At 42.3% G+C, this 15,015-nt stretch overlaps 1 long non-coding RNA gene and 1 other non-coding gene across 2 annotated transcripts in view; one reads left to right on the forward strand and one right to left on the reverse strand.

Moving 5' to 3' along the window:
* The window catches only part of LOC126148655 (uncharacterized), a 227,572-nt gene that overhangs the window by 22,262 nt on the left and 190,295 nt on the right, over nt 1-15,015 (reverse strand). The window lies entirely within an intron of this gene.
* Trnat-agu (transfer RNA threonine (anticodon AGU)) lies at nt 4,016-4,089 on the forward strand. Its single transcript has one exon. It is a non-coding gene; the product is annotated as a tRNA-Thr (tRNA).

The following is a 15,015-nucleotide window of genomic DNA, read 5'->3' on the forward strand; positions in this document are numbered from 1 at the left end:
TTAGCGGATTAAAGCTTCTTGTCAAGTAACTATATCGCCAGATCTGCTTGGGGCAACAAAATCAGCTATGCAGCCAGACTGGCGGCAAAAGTTTCCGGCCGACCCCAGGGCAGTGCATTCCAGAGGTGTTTTCCCCGAAATGGCCGGTGCTGAAAGGGCAGGCGATTTCTCACCCCCGCAACCCCTCAACAGGAGGAAGATTTTCAAACGGCGGCGTAACCGTGGGATCGGACCAAGGTACGAAATCGCGAATCCTATAACTACAAAAGTGGCACCGTAATCGATCCAGTTTAATAAAAAAAGGAAAGGTAAGCACTCCTACTAAAGGGAGACGTATGTCTGAAGTAATAAAACATTACTGTTGTGCAACAAAGGGAAGAGACTTGTGGTAGGGGATCTGGTGACCGCCTCTAGGCTCATTTCGAAATCGAGCATCTGAGTGCAGTACGGATGCCAGCCAGCCTGCTACAAACTGTGGAACACGAGTTCACTCTTTGTTGCATTCTCGTAGACGACGGAGGTGCCCCATAGACTGCACAATACTGGCTGAGTAATATTTCATTCTAACAAGGGAACCTCCCCATCGCACCCCCCTCAGATTTAGTTATAAGTTGGCACAGTGGATAGGCCTTGAAAAACTGAACACAGATCAATCGAGAAAACAGGAAGAAGTTATGTGCAACTATGAAAAAAAAAGCGAAATATACAAACTGAGTAGTCCATGCGCAAGATAGGCAACATTAACGAATGTCTGAGCTTAGGAGCGCCGTGGTCCCGCGGTTAGCGTGAGCAGCTGCGGAAAAAAAGGTCATTGGTTCAAGCCTTCCCTCGAGTGAAAAGTTTAAATTCTCATTTTCAGACAATTATTATCCCTCCGTCCGATGCGAGGTAACTGCGCCGTAGTATGAGGACGCTACACCTAAACAAGAAAACCTAAATCGGGCAGGTAGAAGACTCTTTTTACCCATTCGCCAAGTGTACAAGTTAGGTGGGTCGACAAAATATTCCTGTCATGTGACGCACATGCCGTCACCAGTGTCGTATAGAATATATCACACGTGTTTTCCTGTGGAGGAATTGGTTGACCTATGACCTTGCGATCAAATGTTTTCGGATCCTGCTGGAGAGGCACGTCCTTTCGTCTACTAATCGCACGGTTTTGCGGTGCGGTCGAAAAATACAGACACTAAACTTATTACAGTGAACAGAGACGTCAATGAACGAACGGACAGATCATAACTTTGCGAAAATAAAGAAAGTAAAATTTTCACTCGAGGGAAGACTTGAACCAAAGATATCTCGTTTCGCAGCTGCTCACACTAACCACGGGACCACGGCGCTCATAAGCTCACACATTCCTTAATGTTGCCTATCTTGCACATGGACTACTCAATTTGTATATTTTGCTTTTTTTTCATAGTTGCACATAACTTCTTCCTGTTTTCTCGATTGATCTGTGTTCAGTTTTTCAAGGCCTATCCACTGTGCCAACTTATAACTAAATCTGAGCGGGGTGCGATGGGGAGGTTCCCTTGTAAGAGTGGTAGCACACGTGGATGAGGAACTAGGCTTATGTAGATATCAAGTTATAAGAATGATATGTAAGTGCGAATGTCTTAAGATAGTTGTAACAGGAAACTTAGAACTATTTAAACCTAACTAACCTAAGGACATCACACACACATCCATGCCCGAGGCAGGATTCGAACCTGCGACCGTAGCGGTCGCGCGGTTCCAGACTGAAGCGCCTAGAACCGCTCGGCCACACCGGTCGGCTCTGCTGAATGGAACGGACGGTCTAATGAGTACAGAATATGGATTGAGAGTAAATCGAAGAAAGACGAAAGTAAATGAGAAGTAGCAGAAATGAGAACAGCGAGAAACTTAACATCAGGATTGATGGTCACGAAGTAGATGAAGTTAAGGAATTCTGCTACCTAGGCAGCAAAATAACCAATGACGGTCGGAACAAGGAGGAAATCAAAAGCCGACTAGCACTGGCAAAAAGGGCATTCCTGGTCAAGAGAAGTCTACAGTCAAACATAGGCCTTAATTTGAGGAAGAAATTTCTGAGAATATACGTTTGGAGCTCAGCATTGTTTGGTAGTGAAACATGGACTGTGGGAAAACCGAACAGAAGAGAATCGAAGCATTCGAGGTGTGGTGCTACAGACAGATGTTGAAAATTAAGTGGACTGATAAGGTAAGGAATGAGGAGGATCTGCGCAGAATCGGACAGGAGGACAATATGTGGGAAACACTGACAAGGGGAAGGTACAGGATGATAGGACATCTGTTGAGACGTCAGGGAATGACTTCCGTGGTACTAGAGGGAGCTGTAGAGGGCAAAAACTGTAGAGGAAGGCAGAGATTGGAGTACATCCAGCAAATAACTGAGGACAAAGGTTACAAGTGCTACTCTGAGATGTTGGCACATGAGAGAAATTCGTGGTGGGTCGCATCAAACCATTCAGAAGACTGATGATTCAAAGAACAACGAACTGACCGCTCTTGAAAGGAACATTGCCAAAGTGACTGACTGCTGTATGTATGGTGCACTGGTTATCATTATCCTGCTTGATTTCTGATCATATGTAAGTCCTCGCTCTTCTTGTTGCTACATGCGACGTGTTTGGGAACATTAGCGCCTAAAAGATTTAGATGTTTGCATGAACCAAGAAAATTTTGATTCCATTTGGTGAAAGTTTACAGGAAATGCTTATTAACTGTTATGCACGCCTCTGGTGGATCACTAACAATTTCATTTCCCTCTGTGGAGTTTAATATGCTTCCTTCACTTTCTTCTTAGATACTTTTTTCACAACAGACAAATTGATTCTAAAAGACGTGAAATTCTGAAACTAGGCTGGTCTATAATATTCGTGAGACCAAATCTACTCTTGTCTGCATTTCTTCACCAATCACGGGTAGAGCGCAGCAGAATTTCCCCGCGTCTTCTATTGTGCAGCGTTACTCTGTGATGATGTTACAAACTTCCAGGGGTGATGGAGAAAGGTAAATGTGTAAATTTGAGATAAAGAGACCCTGGCTCGGAAACGAGCGAGTGGAAAGTTATAAGCGAAAATCATTCTGATACCTCGGACAGAGGAATACATGTACTGCTACTGTTGCTAAGATTATAATGTAGGCGACTTTCAGAGGTGGTAGCATGGACCAAAACAAGAAAAAAACAAGGTAAACATGGGCTCTAAAATGCATAACTTAAGAGCTAGCACTTGGTCATCTTCGATACTGTAAAATACGTCTCTTCGAATGAACAAATGCCCATAGCTCTTAAAGTATGTATTTCAGAACCCATGTTTACTGTACATTTTATCCTTGTTTCGGTCCATACTTTCACCTCTGAAAGCTGCCTATCCTACAATCTTTGCAACAACAACACCGGTTGATGTACTCCACTGTCACAGTTGTCAGAACGACTTTTGCTTATAACTTCCGTCTCGGTCTCTTCCGGACCAGGGTTCCTTACCTCAGGTTGATACATTTACAGCTCTCCATCATTCCCGAAAGTTTGTAACATCATCACGAAATCACCCTGCACATTACGCCGCTTCACTGTTTAGGTGATTGTATTTCCCGTTCTCTTTACTCTTCACTGGCCTTTTCCTTTTTCGTCGCCAGTGTAGTGCTGTGTCAATTGTTCATTGCATTTAACAGTTCTCTCGTCCATTCCTCGTGCAAGCGAAATGCAGAAGTGCGAATGTTAGCACAAACGTATGCTAACCTTTCAGTGTGGTCCTGTACTCAGTTGAGTTGCCGTTGGGATGTGGATACTGCTAAAAACAAATGTTGGAATACTACTGTACCCATTTCCTGCCAGTTAAAGGAGGCGATTATCTGCAAGATAAGGGCTCTATATGGGCCATTATCTGAAAAGTCAAGTGTACTGATGACGTCATCCGCGCCAGCTCGAGGCCGCGCACCAGCTGCAGGGACCAGCCGTTCAAATGCAGATTCCATTCTTATGCTTGTATAAGCACACACGTGTTGCAACGGCGCCGTGGCTTAGTTGGTTAAAGCGCCTGTCTAGTAAACAGGAGATCGAGGGTTCGAATCCCTCCGGTGCCTTCCAGTTTTTTTTCTCCATCCAATTCAATTGAAAATCTTCCTCCTGAAAAAGCGTTCTTCTGTACCATCACGGTGTCTGTGTATTCTGATCTCCTTCATCCCCCCCCCCTCCCCCTTATAACAGTTCTTCAACTGTCTGTACTTCTGTCGTTTTCACACGTTTCTGTTAGGTCGCTTTCATGTCTGTCAAATGTCATTTTAAACTAATTTCCCGATGAGTTAGGGACTTGAAACTTTCGACATAGCTCAGAACTGGATGACAATGTAATATTATTTCGCTTTCCTGTCCGGTGTGTGGCAGAGGGTACTTTGTGTAACACTGCTATTTCTCCCTTCTCCTGTTCCAGTCGCGCATGTTCGCGGTAAGAACGTCTGCGATAAGCCTCAATGTGAATTCTATTCTTCCTAATTTTTACCTTCACAGTCATTTCGCAAAATGTACGAAGGAGGAAGTAATAGCAGTTTGATTCAGGGGAAGAGAAACTGAAATAAACCTGAAATTTACCACTTGTCTGTTGTAATCTCATCAAAATGTTAGGAAACAATTGAAAAATTTCACACACACAAATCTAAAAAGAAAAAAATAATTATTAAGATAAAAACTTAAATGTAATAATTTTTAAAACGATTAAACATATAGAATAATTTTCTATTTTCTTTTTTACTTTTTTTCATTTTTATAGTCTTCTGACTAGTTTGAGGTGAACGCCACGAATTCCTCTCCTGTGCCAATCTTTTCCTCTCAGAGTAGCAATTGCAACATGCGTCCTCAATTATTTGCTGGCTATATTCCAATCTCTCTCTTCCTCTGTAGTTTTTACCTTCTACAGCTCCCTCTAGTACCATGGAAGTTATCACCTGATGCCTTAGTAGATGTCCTATCATCCCGTCCCTTCTTCTTGTCAGTGTTTTCCTTTCCTCGCCGATTCTGCGGCGGGCCTCCTCATTTCTTACCTTATCACACCACCTAATTTTCAACATGATTCTGTAGCACCACAGCTCAAATGCTTCGATTCTCTTCCCACAATCCACGTTTCACTGCCATTTGCGCCAAACGTACATTCCCAGAGTTTTCTTCCTCAGATTAAGACCTATATTTGCTACTAGTAGACTTCTCTTGGCCAGAAATACTCTTTTTGCGAGAGCTAGTGTGCTTTTTATGTTCTTCTTGCTCCGTCAGTCATGGGTTATTTTGCTGCCTAGGTAGCAGAATCCTTAACTTCATTTGCTTCGTGATCACCAATCCTCATGTTAAGTTTCTCGCTGTACATATTTCTCATACCTCTCATTACTTCGTCTTTCTTCGATTTACTTCCAATCCATATTCTGTACTCATTAGACTGCTGATTTCATTCAACAGATCCTGCAATTCTTCTGCGCTTTCATTCAGGATGGTAATGTCATCAGCGAATCTTATCATTGATATCATTTCATCATGAATTTTAATCCCGATCTTGAACCTTTCTTTTATTGCCCTCGTTGCTTCTTCGATGTATATGTTAAACAGTAGGGGCGAAAGACTACATCCCTGCTTACACCCTTCTTAATCTGAGCAATTCGTTCTTGGTTTTCCAGTCTTACTGTTCCCTCTTCGATCTTGCACATATTGTATATTCCCCGCCTTTCCTTATAGCTTACCCCTATTTTTCTCAAAATTTCGGAGATCTTGCACCATTTGACATTGTCGAAAGCTTTTTCCAGGTCAAAAAATCCTATGAACGTGTCTCGATTTTTCTTCACCTGTTTCCGTTATCAACCGCAACGTCAGAACTGCCTCTCTGGTGCCTTTACCTTTCGTAAAGCCAAACTGATCGTCATCTAACACACCCTCATTTTTCATTCCATTAATATGTATATTATTCTTGTCAGCAACTTGGATGCATGAGATGTTAAGCCGATCGTGCGATAGTTCTAGCAATTGTCGGCTCTTGCTGTCTTCGGAATTTTGTGGATGATTTTTTTCCGAAAGTCTGATGGTGTATCGCCGGTTTCATATGTTCTACACGCCAAAGTAAGTAGTCGTTTTGTTGCCACTTTCCCCAATGATTTTAGAAATTCCGATGGAATGTTAGCTATCCCTTTTGGTCTTTCTGATTTAAGTCTTCCAAAGCTCTTTCAAATTCTGTTTCTAATACTGGATCCCGTACCTCTTCCCTGTCGATTCCTGTTTCTTCTTCTATCACCTCATCAAACAAATCTTCCCCCTCGTAGAGGCCTTCAGTGTACTCTTTCCACTTACGGCCGGCCGCGGTGGTCTAGCGGTTCTGGCGCTGCATTCCGGAACCGCGGGACTGCTACGGTCGCAGGTTCGAATCCTGCCTCGGGCATGGGTGTGTGTGGTGTCCTTAGGTTAGTTAGGTTTAAGTAGTTCTAAGTTCTAGGGGACTTATGACCTAAGATGTTGAGTCCCATAGTGCTCAGAGCCATTTGAACCATTTTTTTCCACTTACCTACTCTCTCCTCTGCATTTAACAGTGGAATTCCCACTGAACTCTTAATGTTACCGCCTTTGCTTTTAATTTCACCGAAGCTTGCTTTGACTTTTCTATATGCTGAATCCGTTCTTTCTAGAATCATTTCTTTTTCGATTTCTTCAAATTTTTCATGCAGCCATTTCACCCTAACTTCCCTGCACTTCCTGTTTACTTTGTTCCTAAGTGCCTTGTATTTCTGTATTCTTGAATTTCCCAGAACATTTTTGTACTTCGTTCTTTCGTCGATCAGCTGCAGATTTTCATGTGTTATCCATGGTTTCTTCGCTGTTGTCTTCCTTGTACCTACGGTTTTCTTTCCAACTTCTGTGATTGCCATCTTTAGAGATGTCCATTTCTCTTCAACGGCACTGCCTACTGAGCCCTTCATTATCGCAGTCTCTATAGCCTCAGAGAACTTCAATCTTATCTCTTCATTTATTAGTGCTTCCGTATCCCACTCATTTGCGCACTGATTCTTATTGACTAGTGTCTTAAACTTCAGCCTACTCATCACCATTACTAAACTGTGATCCGAGTCTGTATCTGTTCCTGGGTACGCCTTACAATCAAATATCTCATTTCGGAAGCTCTGCATCACCTTGAAGTAATCTAACTAAAATCTTCCCGTATCTCCCGGTCTTTTCCAAATATACCCTCTCCTCTTGTGATTCTCGAAGACGGTATTATTACCTTTTTCTATACTCTCTTCCTTGCGACCACATTCCAATCCCCATGACTATTAGGTTTTCGTATCCGTTTAAGCACTGAATTACCCGTTCAATATCCTCATATAATTTCTCTGTTCTGTTCATCTTCTGCTTGCGACGTTGTCATGTACACCTGAACTACTGTTGTCGGTGTTGGTTTGCTGTCGATTCTGATGGGAATAACCCTATCACTGAATTCTTCGCAGTAACGCAGTCTCTGTCCTACCTTCGTATCCATAACGAATCCTACTCCCATCTGCCGCTGCTGATATTACCCTATGCTCGTTGTGACCAGAAATCCTTATCTTCCTTCCATTTCACTTCAATATATCTAGATTCAGCCTTAGCATACCCTTTTCAGATTTTCTAGCTTCCTTACCACGTTCAAACTTCTGACAGTCCACGCCGCGACTTTTAGGACGTTATCCTTTCGTTGGTTATTCAGTCTTCGGTCACCTCCCTCTTGGCGGTCCCCTCCCGGAGATCCCATACAGGTTCCTAACCCCATACATAGTCCTGAAAATTTGTGTCTGTGAATTTTTAATAGCTATGACAATACTTCTAAAATTTAAAGCGAAAGATGTGGGACGCATGCAATAGAAAATAGTAGCTTGCTTTTGAGAAAAATAGCACAACAGTTCATATCATTTGCAGCGCGATAAATTTGTTAGTGACTTAGGTTAATCATTCATGCATTAATTATCTACTGCATGCACGCCATTTCTTTCGCTTTAAATTTTACAAGTAATGCGAACCGTGACGAAATGTCACGGTTGGTTGTCCGCGTTTCCTCCTTGTCTGTAGCGCGTTCCTCTTGAAATTCCCGCTTCGCACTCTGCTGTTTCCTTACCCTAGCCAGAGGGCGTTGTGGCGTTGCTGCGGCTAGAGAGCCTGTATACAGAGAGAGTGGCCATAGGTGAAGTTGCCCGTGATTGGTTGATTAGCTTTGGCGCCAGTTTTCTGCCAAACGTCTCTCGCGCTTCCTATGTTCGCCGTGCTTTTGAGTTGAATTGAAGTTCAGAGGACTCTTGGAAACGATTAAAAGGTATTTGAATTATTGAGAGACTTGTTCTGCGTTGTACAGGCATGTTCGTTTTAGCTGTATATCGTTTTTAGTACGTAATTAGCGTTTGCGATCTTAAATACGAGTTGAAATAATAAAGCGTTTTGTGATGAAGTCGGTTGGCCTACATGTTTGAAGTAAACACGTTAGTAATTGTACAGTATTGTTTTTGACATCTGTAATTCGTTCTGCAGACGTTCGTAAACGATGCCAGGTTGTGCTGCATTTGGTTGTTCCAATAGAGGCGAAGGTGGATTTCGCATGTTAGCATTTCCCCGCAATGAAGAAAGACGAAAGCAGTGGGCAGTCGCAGTCAATAGGGCTGACATAAATCAAACAGGAGCCTTGTGGAAACCAACCAAGTACTCTTATCTATGCGAAGTGAGTCAGTATTATTGGCTGACTGTTGACGCAGGCAAGTTTTAAGCACGTTTTCCGAAGTTGTCGTCGTTACTGAAACGTTATTCGTAGTAAATAACTGTAGGTACTCTTGAAGACAGTTTTTAATAGGCCTACTTACTGTGGGGTAGAAGGGATACGGTAGTTTTCTTGTTATATTTGGTCGTTATTACAGTAGCCTACATTTAACATTACCTGATTGTAACCTTTTTCGTTTGTTATCTACGAGAGGTATTCACTATATATATATATATATATATATATATATATATATATATATATATATATATATATATATATATAAAGTCGTAAGCAGTTGTTTACTTATGACATGCAAAAAGTTTGAAGACGTGACAAGAAGTACTAATACGACTTTCATTCATCTGACGTAATACAGGTACGTTAAATCTTTAGCGTTATGCACTTCCAATACAAAACAAATGCTATACACTATATTTTTTTATTTACGTTACTTTCATTGCAATATGTCTAGTAAACGAAGTTTAAAGGAGATAAATGCAAGTAACGAATAATTTTTACAGCCACTGTATCAAATTTCCCTTGCTGTACGTAGTACGCTACTATGAGTATATTCTAGCTGTAAAGAAAGGCATTTAACGAATGGTTTCGCCATATTGTCTTGTGCTTTTGATTCGGTGAGTGTGTACTCCACTACTGTTCATTCATAAGTCCCGCCCGCAGTTTGGCAGAAAAATGGCTGCCGTATCGTCCGGTTGGCTACTCTCTCCCTATACAGGCTCTCTAGCTGCGGCCGGCTGCCTCCCGTGTTTGCAAGAGAGCGTCGGCCTGGAGGAGGAACTCTTAATTGCGGACGTACGGGAGCGTACAGGAGGCCACGCCGTTTTGTTGATGTTTGGCGTGACTCGTGTCAGGTGTGATGCATTGTTAAGGCCGTGATAGGAGCCAATGTTACTGTCTTGGTCGCAGATGGATCAAAGGGGATGAGGCCTGGTTGTTCATTGAAACTCCTGTCCTACGGATATCGTCGGACTTAAAGTAAGACGTTTTGACCGTTATTTTGCGTTATTTGCAAGCAGCTGGGCATTACGTCGTCTACAGTAATTCGGCGAAGATTGTTTCGTCGGTGTGTAAATGACTGAATAAGGAGCAGTTTATTTAATGTTCACCTTATGCTCGTGCTCTGCGTGTGCTGTTTGCGAGTGTAAACTTGACTCTCACCTTTGCCTGTTGATTTTGAGCGCATCGTCAAATACTGGATCCAAGTAGTGACTTTCAATTAATTAGCTGGATTCTTCCTTTTCCTAGTCACGACGCGTGTTAAATGGCAAAGTAGAATTGTAGACCTTAACTTGCTACTTCATTTGCGTGGCTTCAATAACAGAGCCTAACCTTTTAACTAATTAAGGCTTGTGGTAACAAAGGTATTTAAGTATGTTGTTTTAAAATATCTGAAATGTGTCAATGATTTAAGTTGCGCTAGTTGATACTGGGGTATGAACTGATGTGTTGGCACGTCTGCCGTGTAAGGGAATCCTGCTAGTTTTGATTGCCTTCTGACCAGGGTCCTTGCTCGACGCTTGTCTTTAAATACGCCGCTAACCTGGTTAGCGTGTGTTGTGGCTATTTTAAATCAATCACTGCTCAGTAGCACAACACAGTTTGTCGGTCGTCAGAAATCGTGTATGTGTTACTTATTCCTTTATTCTAGTCAATCTATAAGCATGCTATTCTTAATTTGTTGCTCTAGGGAGCCATTAAGTTGCCATTTTTTGGCTGTTTAGATGGAGTGCGGCTCCTTTGATTATAGATTTGTCAATTTCCAATTTATTGTTTTTCCACCAGTTTTTAATTGTGCTTAAGAGCGTATATGGTCCATTGATAGTGACGGGCCAAATATCTTACGAAATAAGCATCAAATGAAAAAATTACAAAGAACTAAATTCGTCTAGCTTGAAGGGGGAAACCAGATGGCGCTATGGTTGGCCCGCTAGATGGCGCTGCCATACGTCAAACGGATATCAACTACGTTTTTTAAAATAGGAACTCCCATGTTTTATTACATATTCGTGTAGTACGTAAAGAAATATGAATGTTTTAGTTGGACCACTTTTTTCGCTTCGTGACAGATGACGCTGTAATAGTCACAAACGTATAAGTACGTGGTATCACGTAACATTCCGCCAGTGCGGACCCTTATTAAAATGGACCGTTTAACAATTGCGGAGAAGGTCGATATCGTGTTGATGTATGGTTATTGTGATCAAAATGCCCAACGGGCGTGTGCTATGTATGCTGCTCGGTATCCTGGATGACATCATCCAAGCGTCCGGACCGTTCGCTGGATAGTTACGTTATTTAAGGAAACAGGAATTGTTCAGCAACATGTGATACGTCAACCACGACCTGCAACAAATGATGATCCCAAGTAGGTGTTTTAGCTGCTGTCGCGGCTAATTCGCATATCAGTAGCAGACAAACTGCGCGAGAATTGGGAAACCCAAAAACGTCGGTGTTGAGAAAGCTACATCAACATCGATTGCACCCGTACCATATTTCTATGCACCAGGAATTGCATGGTGACGACTTTGAACGTCGTGTGCAGTTCTGCCACAAGGCACAAGAGAAATTACGGGACGATGACAGATTTTTTGCACGCGTTCTATTTAGCGACGAAGAGTTATTCAGCAACAGCAGTAACCTAAACCGGCATAATATGCACTACTGGGCAACGGAAAATCCACGATGGCTGCGACAAGTGGAACATCAGCGACCTTGGCTGATTAATGTATGGTGCGGCATTATGGGAGGAAGGATAATTGCCACCCATTTTATCGATGGCAATCTAAATGGTGCAATGTATGCTGATTTTCTACGTAATGTTCTACCGATGTTACTACAAGATATTTCACTGCATGACAGAATGACGATGTACTTCCAACATGATGGATGTCCGGCACATAGCTCGCGTGCGGTTGAAGCGGTATTGAATAGCGTATTTCATGACAGGTGGATTGGTCGTCGAAGCACCAATCCATGGCCCGCACGTTCACCGGATCTGACGTCCCCGGATATCTTTCTGTGGGGAAAGTTGAAGGATATTTGCTATCGTAATCCACCGACAACACCTGACAATATGTAGTTATTTCGTTTGACGCTTATTTCGTGAGATATTTGGCCCGGTCACTACCAATGGACCATGGGTGGAATCTAATTTTTTTTCATTACTATTGAGCTGTACTTAATGTCATATTGTGAAGAAAGGGACTTATTGGCAGTTAACTGTCGCCGTAAGGTGTTGTGGACGGTGCACTTTCCTGTTATTCATTTGAATGTTCTAGTCAATGTGTAAACTTGCTAACTATTTTCTGTTTACATGGAGTGTGCCTACCTTGATGTTATAAGTGACTGTTTCATAACCAGTTCTTTAACGCGCCTGTTTATATTTATGGGAGAACTTAAAGTGTGTTCCCTTATTGAACTTTAACTAAAGTGCAGAAAACTGAATCCAGTGTTTATGATTGTTCTAGTGCTATTATCTGTCAAGTGTAACACGCGACATTTTCTTGGTCTGTTATCAAGTGTTACAATAAACGCAAATTCCAGTGAAGCGATGAGCTATTTCAGTTGTTCCCGTGATTTCCTATTCACGTATTGGTTAATCTAAACTCATAATATGTAATTGTTTAAACATTGGAGGGAGGTGCGTGTCTCCCATAACGTAATAGCCATTAAAACATCCACAAACACAAATTTTCGGAGAGGACAAAGTAACATATCTCGCCAACATTCAGACAGGAACCTTTTTAGTAGTTGCAGGGGCAACAGGCGGGCGATTGTACTGATGCAGCCTTGTAACGTTTGACCAACATTGTCTTGTTGTGTTGGTACTACGAACAGCAGAAAGCAACGGGAAACTACAGCCGTTATATCTCCCGACGAAATGTGGCACTACCGTACGGTTTAATGATGGCATCCTCTTGGGTAAATTATTCCTAAAGAAAAATAGTCCCGCATTCGGATCTCTGGGCGGGGACTACTCGGGAGTATGTCGTTACCAAAAGAAACAAATCTGGTATTTTATGGATCAGGATCCCTTAGTTGGGTAGGTCACAGAACTTGATAAGTAATGGATCAATCGAAGTTAGATATGGGAATTAGCGAATTCCGTGGTCCGAAGAACAGCATTTCTGGTCACATGAATACAGCGTTATAAATATAGAACCATATAAGGGTAATGGAGGACTAGGTTTAACAATGAATAAGAAAATAAGATTGCAGTTAAGCTATCACGAACAGCATAGAGAACGCGTTTCTTAGTCAGGTAAACAAATAAAAACGAGACAGATGGATTAAAAGTAATTATTATTTTAAACAAGTATTATTATTTCAAACTTAATCCCCATGACTGTTAATACATTATCCCAGTGCTAGACAAGACGGTCAGTGCCTTCATGGACAAATGTTTGCGGCTGCCCACGGAACCATGACTGTATCTAGGTACGCACTTCTTCGTCCGAAGCAAGACGACGGTCACAAATGCCTTTCTTCAGGGCACCATAAATATGGGGAGAGATCGGAACTGTATGGAGGATGTGTAAGGGCTTCCCAGCGAAACTTTTGAAGCGTACTCGAAACTCGTGGGCTCGCCAACCAGCCGCCAAGGTTGTTCTTAAAGTATCATCTGGAGACATAGCAATGGTAACAAAAAGAAGTCAATATTTCAAAAGAATTGGAGGAAACAACAGTTCTTCAAATGTCTTATGCAGAAAACAGAACATATGACAAATATCTACTCCGCAAGCCACCTGACGCTGTGTGGCGGAGGGTACTTTGAGTACCTCTATCGGTTCTCTCTTCTATTCCGGTCTCGTATTGTTCGTGAAAAGAAAGATTGTCGGTATGCCTCTGTGTGGGCTCTAATCTCTCTGATTTTATCCTCATGGTCTCTTCGCGAGATACACGTAGGAGGGAGCAATATACTGCTTGACTCCTCGGTGAAGGTATGTTCTCGGAACTTCAACAAAAGCCCGTACCGAGCTACTGAGCGTCTCTCCTCCAGTCTTCCACTGGAGTTACCTATCATCTCCATAACGCTTTCCCGATTACTAAATGATCCTGTAACGAAGCGCGCTGCTCTCCTTTGAATCTTCTCTATCTCTTCTATCAACCATATCTGGTACGGATCCCACACTGGTGAGCAATATTCAAGCAGTGGGCGAACAAGTGTACTGTAACCTACTTCCTTTGTTTTCGGATTGCATTTCCTTAGGCTTCTTCCAATGAATGTCAGTCTGGCATCTGCTTTACCGACGATCAACTTTATATGGTCATTCCATTTTAAATCACTCCTAATGCCTACTCCCAGATAATTTATGGAATTAACTGCTTCCAGTTGCTGACCTACTATATTGTAGCTAAATGATAAAGGATCTTTCTTTCTATGTATTCGCAGCACATTACTCTTGTCTACATTGAGATTCAATTGCGATTTCCTGCACCATGCGTCAATTCGATGCAGATCCTTCTGCATTTCAGTACAATTTTCCATTGCTACAACCTCTCGATATATTACAGCATCATCCGCAAAAAGCCTCATTGAACTTCCGATGTTATCCACAAGGTCATTTATGTATATTGTGAATAGCAACGGTCCTACGACACTCCCCTGCGGCACACCTGAAATCACTCTTACTTCGGAAGACTTCTCTCCATTGAGAATGACTTGCTGCGTTCTGTTATCTAGGAACTCTTCAATCTAGTCACACAATTGGTATGATAGTCCATACTTTGTTCATGAAACGACTGTGGGGAACTGTATCGAACGCCTTGCGGAAGTCAAGAAACACGGCATCTACATGGGAACCCGTGTCTATGGCCCTCTGAGTCTCGTGGGCGAATAGCGCGAGCTGGGTTTTACACGATCGTCTTTTTCGAAACCCATGCTGATTCCTACAGAGTAGATTTCTAGTCTCCAGAAAAGTCATTACATTCGAACATAGTACGTGTTCCAAAATACTACAACTGATCGACGTTAGAGATATAGGTCTACACAAGTATAGTTCTGCACATCTGTTCGACGTCCCTTCTTGAAAACGTGGATGACCTGTGCCCTTTTCCAATCCTTTGGAACGCTTCGCTCTTCTAGAGACCTACGGTACACCGCTGCAAGAAGGGGGGCAAGTTCCTTCGCGTACTCTGTGTAAAATCGAACTGGTATCCCATCAGGTCCAGCGGCCTTTCCTCTTTTGAGCGATTTTAATTGTTTCTCTACCCCTCTGTCGTCTATTTCGATATCTACCAT

The sequence above is a fragment of the Schistocerca cancellata genome, chromosome 2 (assembly GCF_023864275.1).
Source record: "Schistocerca cancellata isolate TAMUIC-IGC-003103 chromosome 2, iqSchCanc2.1, whole genome shotgun sequence".
NCBI lineage: Eukaryota > Metazoa > Arthropoda > Insecta > Orthoptera > Acrididae > Schistocerca > Schistocerca cancellata.